The sequence below is a fragment of the Mus caroli genome, unplaced genomic scaffold (genome assembly GCF_978045245.1).
Source record: "Mus caroli unplaced genomic scaffold, Mus_caroli_1 scaffold_15, whole genome shotgun sequence".
Taxonomy (NCBI): domain Eukaryota; kingdom Metazoa; phylum Chordata; class Mammalia; order Rodentia; family Muridae; genus Mus; species Mus caroli.
Window position 1 is genome coordinate 98,212,951 of NW_028227270.1, and position 7,730 is coordinate 98,220,680.

The window sequence follows — 7,730 nt, forward strand, 5'->3', positions numbered from 1 at the left end:
TGAACTGTATATTTTGAAGACTAGTAGTGTTTGGTTTTTTCCTTAGATCTGTGAGCTATCTAGTCTCTAGTCCTTAGTCACAGTGTTGGGTATGGGTTCCTTCTGCTGGAGTGGGACTTTAAGTAACATCTACATTGGTTGGCGAGTCTCATAAGTTCTGTGTCACCATTGTCCTGGGCTATTTTCTGACAGGACAGATTCTAAGTCAAAGGTTTTACGGTTGAGTTGGGATCCATGTTTCTCTTCGTGAGGGCTGAAAGAGTACCTTCCCACATCAGACAGCTTAGAAGTAGGGATGAAGGCTCTATGTAGGTACCAGCTCAGTCCCTCCATGTTCAGTGAGTTTTATGGGTGCTGTCACTGCTAATGGGGCCCTGATTTCAGTTTTCAGAGGGCTACCCATTTTTTAGCAAATGCTTGGTTTGGGGGTGGGCGCGTATTTTTGCAGAACACCTTTGGCAAACAACTCAACTGAATGCATTCTCACTACTGCATTCTGACTACTAGAAACCTAACCTGGATAAAAGAGATGGCCAGCTCACAGTTCATATTCCCCATTGCTAGAAGTCCTCATTAGGATCACCTTCATAGATCCCAGGATGTTACCACTGCTCTGGATTTGCACCTTCAAAATACTCTCCAATTCCAGCCATCTCTCCCCATACTCTCTTCCTACCCCTTACCTCCCCTTCAACCTCATCCCCCTTGTTCCTGTCACCTCATGTCCCCAGTTCATTTATGAATCTGTTCTGTTTTAAAGATTTATTTATTATGTAAGGAATGCTCTACCTGCCTATATACCTACACACCAGAAGAGGGTATTAGATGTCATTATAGTTATGAGCCACCATTCTGGTTCTGGGAATTGAACTCAGGGACTCTGCCAAGGAGCTCTTAATCTCTGAGCCATCTCTCCAGCCCCTCCCCCCCAAAAGCTATTAAATTTGCCCCACCCAGAGAGATCCATGTGTCCTTTCTAGACCCATCTCCTTTCCTCTCCTCACTAAGTCTACAGGGTATAGCTCGACTGTTTTACTTATAAGGAATAAATACCATATTTATCTTTCTGGGTCTGTGTTACCCAGACAGTTTTACTTGCAAGCATTCATTTCAATGAGTCATTGATCTGGTTCCTTTGCTACATTATCAACACTAGCTCTTCCTGAGTACTCTCAGGAATCTTGTTGTTGCCCCATGTCATAGATTTGGATCCTTGCAGTTTTGGATCTGCATGACCAGCACCTAAATGTGCTTCTGTAGTTCATAAATAGTGTAGATATTGGTGTAAGTCGACTCAAAGCTCTAGATCTGCTCTTGGGTTTTTCAGGCTGCCAGCTCTCCTGTGCCTCTTCCACCAGGGTCAGCTCTCTTGCTTTGTCCAGGTGAGAAATAGAGCCACCTCACCTTTTATCATGCACTAAGGATCAGCTCTCCAAAGGTCACTTACTGGGGGCTGGCTCACCTGTACCAGGACACCAGTCGACTGTGCTGACCAGGTGAGCAGGTGAGATACAGGCACAATCTTGCAAGTGCTGCAGCTGGAGCAGGGCAGCCCAGGGCTGATCATTGAGCTTTGCTTTCCCTCCCTCCCTCCCTCCCTCCCTCCCTCCCTCCCTCCCTCCCTCCCTCCCTCCCTCCCTTCCTTCCTTCCTTTCTCCTCTCTCTCTCTCTCTCTCTCTCTCTCTCTCTTTCTTTCTTTCTTTCTTTCTTTCTTTCTTTCTTTCTTTCTTTCTTTCTTTCTTTCTTTCTTTCTGAGATATCAGGTATGCTGCTCAATTTCTAGTATGAAATCTCTTAAATTTTTAATATGTATGCACTTAGTGCTATGAGTTTTCCTTGTAATACCACTTTCATTGTGCTCCATAAATTTGAATATGCTATGCATACATTTTTGTTAAATTCTGGAAAGTCTTTAATTTTTCTTATTTCTGTCTTGACCCATTTTTCATCCTGTTGATTAACTTCCATGAGTTTATAAGCTTTTTGTTGTTACTGTTGATTTTGCTACCAAGCTTTAATCTGTGGTGGTCTGACAGGATGCAGGGGATCATTTCAATTTTCTGGTATTTGTTGAGACTTGCTTTGTGTTCCAGTATATAGTCAATTTTAGAGAACTTCCTATGAGGTGCTGAGAAGAAGGTACATTCTTTTGTGTTTGGGTGAAATATTCTGTCAATATCTTCTAAGTTCATTCTGTAAAATAACATGTTAGCTCCAACATTTCTTTGTTTAGTTTGTGTCTGAATGAATGGTTCATTGGCGAGAGGGGGATACTGAAGTCTACCATGGCATATGTGTAGGGTCAATGTGTGATGTAATCTGTAGGAGGGTTTCTTTTACAAAAGTAGTCACACTTGATATTAGGCATTGATGTTAAGAATTGAAACATTGTCTTAGTGATTTTTTCCCTTTGATTAATATGTACTACCCTTCCCCATCACTCCTGATAAATTTTAGGTTAAATTCTATTTTTTTAGATATTAAAATAGATACAGCAGCTTGGTGTTCTTAAGTCCATTGATTAGGAATATCTTTCCCCAATCTTTTACTCTGAGGGAATATCTATCCTTGTTGATGAGGTAAATTTGTTGGATGCAGCAGAAGGATGGGTCCTGTTTTTTTCATCCATTATGCTAGCTTGTGTCTTTTTATTGAAGAATTGAGAATATTGATATTGACAGATGTCAATGGCCAATGAGTCTTATGATGGTAGTGTGTGTGTGTTTCCCTTCTTTTCATGTTGGTGGCTCGATATCATTACTTTCTGTGGTTTTGTGGGTGTAGTAAACCTCCTTTGGTTATAGTTTTCCTCTTAATACCTTCTATAGAGTTGGATTTGTAGATAGATATGGTGTAAATTTTACATTATTGTGGAATGTCTTGTTTTCTCCATCTACAGTGACTGAAACTTTTGCAAGGCAAAGTAATGTGGGCAGTTATCTGTGGTTTCTGAGAGTGTGCAGTACATCTATCCAAGTCCTTCTGGCTCTTAGAATCTCCATTAGGAACTCATGTGTAATTCTAATAGGTCTGCCTTTATATGCTATTTGCTCTTTTTCCCTGCCATCTTCTAATATTTTTCTTCTTTACTTTTATTGTTTTGATTATTATGTGTGGAGGGGATGTTCTTTTTGAGTGCAACTTATTTGATTGTTTGTATGCTTCTTGTACTGTAATAGGCTTCTCCATCTTTAGGTTAGGAAAATTTTACTTCTATGATTTTTTTGACAATATTTTCTGGACCTTTGGGCTGGGATTCTTCTCCTTTTCTCTATTCCTATTATTCTTAGGTGTAGTCTTTTCCTGGTGTCCTAGATTTCCTGGATGTTTTGTGTCATGAGCTTTTTAAATGTAACATTTTCCTTAACCATTGTATTCATTTCTTCTATTGTATCTTTAATGCCTGAGATTCTCTCTTCCATGTCTTGTATTCCATTGGTGAACCTTTCCTCTTCACTTCTTGTTCAAATTTCTAAATTTTTCAATTGGAGAATTCTCTCAGTTTGTTCTTTCTTTATTGAGTTTTATTTGTATTTCCAGATCTTAAACACTTTTATTCATTTCCTTCCTTTGTTTGTTTTTTCCCCTGGGTTCTTGTATTTGGTTTACTTATTTCCTGCAACTTTTTTATGTTTTCCTGGATTCTTCCGTTTCTCTTTATGCATCTCCATCATCTTCCTATAGGTGCTTTAAGTTCTTTTCCTTGTGCTTTAGATATGTTAGGATACTCAGTATCTGCTGTGGTAGGAGACATAGGCTCTAGTGGAGACATGTTGCCATGGATATTATCAATTGTATTTTCACACTGGTGTCTAGGTGTCTGGGATTGGAATGACTATAGTTCTAGGTACTGATTTCTGGAGTTATGTTTGTATTTTGTTAATTGGTTTCAGTTTCTTCTCTATTTTTGGAGGGTGCAATGGATGTGTGTTACCTGTTTACCTGCCCTTCACAGGTAATGTGTTCACAGGAAATGTCTTCCGGTGTTGGGTGTTGGGCTACTGGGATGAGTTGGGGGAATGAAGATTAGAGGAGAAGGTATCTGTGATCCCTTGTGGATGGGGCAAGAAAGGAAATAGCGATAATACTAGGTTTCTGCTACAGAGCTGAGATGAGATAGGGCAGACTGGATCTCAGAAGCAGTTTAAGACCTGTGGGCATAACTTGAGCCTCCTTCTGTAACCTCTCCAAGCCTGAAACAGGCTGATGACCAGACTTTGACTTTGCTGCCACTAAGAAGCAGATTACCTAGGGTGGAGCCTTCCGACCTAGATGGCTCTACTGTTCTGTCACCTGCCACTGCTTCTCCAAGACACTGCTACTGCTGAGAGGCTGCAGAGATATTCCAGAGACTACACCCTATCCTGCACATCATCACCTGCAGCTGGTTCAGGCTCCAAGAATGGATTAGCAGGGGATGGGCCTCCCCCCCCCCCTTATAAGCTATGTAGTGACTACCATGTATATATGCAACATAGAAAACATTATGTTTCCACCTGTAACATTTATAATGGGGAGGCAGTTTGTAATGTCTATACATTTAGCTCATAGAGTATAGATGTGCTATGTAATTTCTATACTTCCTATTGAGCATGCAAGACATTAGGATCATAAATATCTCTGTTATTTAAAACATAGGTCTGAAACCAGCATAACCAAGTTCTAAAAATGTTTTAATACTTAGCAAAATAAAATCATGGGTTCTTGTGAAATTTGTGTAGAAGAAGAAAATGAAATCCACCCAATAGAAGAAAAGGATTCAGGCTATAAGGACGAGAATACTCCACGTAGCTCTGATTTTTGGAGGGGATTTGTTTGCAAACCTGGAGCTGTGAAGATAGAGGACACACTTGTGATGCTTAAACAGATGGAGAGCCATGGACATTGTGTTCATTTGGGTTTTATTTCTATGAAGATACACCATGAACAGAACAATTCTTATGAAAGACAACATTTAATTTGGAATGGCTTAGAGTTTCAGAGGTTTAGTTCATTATCATTAAGGCTAGAAGCATGGCAGCATACAGGCAAACAAGGTACTAAATAAGAAGATGGGAATCCTACATCTTGATTTGCAGGCAGCAGAAGGAGACTGTGTGCACCACTGGGCATAGCTTGAGCATAGGAGACCTCAAACTGTGTCCTCACAGTGACACACTTGCTACAACAAGGCCAGATGCAGCCTCATCCCCCATGACATGGCAACACTCAACTGTGCAGTCTATGCAGGAATCAGAGTGGGTGTCCAAAGTGATCACTTTCTGAAAAATTTTCAAGCAAATTTTTTATTAATATTTAAATATCATTAAGTACTAAACATAAGGGCTATCTTCAGTGCCATGTTTAGGACACAGTCACCAGGAGAGTACAGGATCTACTGTGCTCTCTATACTACTTTAAATGTCTTCTGTGTGTTCTACAGTCAGTACTGAGTGTTTCATTTGTTTCTGATGCTTTTTTCTTTTCTTACTTAATATTTCTCATATAATAAATTTTGATCATTTTATTCCCACATCCTCCACACTCTTGTAGCTAACTGACTTTAAATTCTCTCACTGTTTTTTGCCCCCATTACAAAATAAAGAAAAACCTGAAGAAAAGAAAATTAAACAAACAAAAAACCAATAAGACAACATAAACCCACACACCTATGGTCACTTGATCTTTGAGAAAGGACCTAAAATCATCCAGTGGAAAGAAGACAGCATTTTCAACAAACAGTGCTGGTTCAACTGGCGGTTATCATGTAGAAGAATGTGAATTGATCCATTCTTATCTCCTTGTACAAAGCTCAAGTCTAAGTGGATGAAGGAACTCCACATAAAACCAGAGACACTGAAACTTATAGAGGAGAAAGTGGGAGAAAGCCTCGAAGATATGGGTACAGGGGAAATTTTCCTGAACAGAACACCAGTGGCTTGTGCTTTAAGATCAAGAATTGACAAATGGGACTTCATAAAATTGCAAAGGTTCTGTAAGGCAAAGGACACTGTCAATAAGACAAATAGACCACCAACAGAAGGAGAAAAGATTTTTGCCAATTCTAAAAACAATATATATAAAGAACTCAAGAAGTTAAGGACTCCAGAAAACCAAATAACCAAATGGGGTACTGAGCTAAACAAAGAATGCTCAACTGAGGAATACCAAATAGCTGAGAAGCACCTGAAAAAAATGTTCAACATCCTTAATCATCAGGGAAATGCAAATCAAAACAACCCTGAGATTCCACTTCACACCATTCTGAATGGCTAAGATCAAATATTCAGGTGACAGCAAATGCTGGTGAGGATGTGGAGAAAGGAATACTCCTCTATTACTGCTGGGATTGCAAGCTGGTACAACCACTATGGAAATCAGTCTGGTGGTTCCTCAGAACATTGGACATTGTACTGCCAGAAGATCCAGTAATACCTCTCCTGGGCATATATCCAGAAGATGTTTCCACTTGTAAAAAGGATACATGCTCCACTATGTTCATAGCATCCTTATTTATAATAGCCAGAAGCTGGGAAGAACCCAGATCTCCCTCGACAGAGGAATGGATACAGAAAATATGGTACATTTACACAATGGAGTACTACTCAGCTATTAAAAACAATGAATTTATGAAATTCTTTGGCAAATGGATGGATCTGGAAGATGTCATCCTGAGTGAGGTAACCCAGTCACAAAAGAACACACATGATATGCACTCACTGATAAGTGAATATTAGTCCAGAAACTTAGAATACCCAAGATACAATTTGCAAAAGACATGAAGAAGGAGGAAGACCAAAGTGTGGACTCTTTGCCCCTTCTTAGAATTGGGAACAAAACACTTATGGGAGGAGTTACAGAGATAAAGTTTGGAACTGGGACGGAAGGAAGAACCATCCAGAGACTGCCCCAACTGGGGATCTATCCCATAAACAACCACCAAACTCAGACACTATTGCATATGCCAGCAAGATTTTGCTGACAGGAACCTGATATAGCTGTCTCTTGTGAGGCTATGCCAGTGCCTGGCAAATACAGAAGTGGATTCTTACAGTCATCTATTAGATGGAACACTGGTCCCCCAATGAAGGAGTTACAGTACCCAAGGAGCTGAAGGGTGTCTGCAACCATATAGGAGGAACAATATGAACTAACCAGTACTCCCAGAGCTCATGTCTCTAGCTGTATATGTAGCAGAGTATGGCCTAGTAGGCCATCAATGGGAGGAGAGGCCCTTGGTCTTGTGAAGATTATATGCCCCAGTACAGGGCAATGCCAGGGCCAGGAAGCGGGAGTGGGTGGGTGGGTTGGGGAGCAGAGTGGGTATTGGGGACTTTTGGAAAGGATACTAGGAAAGGGGATAGCATTTGAAGTGTAAATGAAGAAAATATTTAATAAAAAATTTTTAAAAATAAGAAAAACTTTCCTTTCTCCTTCAATTTTGACTGACAGCTTTGTTGGCTGTAGTTGTCTGGCTTTATATCTTGTTTTGTTCAAAACTCCCATAACATTCGTCTAAATCCTTCCTAAAATTCTATTGCTAAATTAATGGGTTTGCATTTATAAGTGACTTCATCTTTCTGTCTTGCAGCTTTCTGTACTTTTTTATATCATATACATTTGGTGTTTTGACCATAATATAAGTTGTGGCGTTTATCTTTTTGTGTTATTTTGTAAACTGTATATTTCTTACACCTTGGTCAGTATCTCTTTCCTTAAACTATTGAAAACTTCTATGATATTTTGTTGAA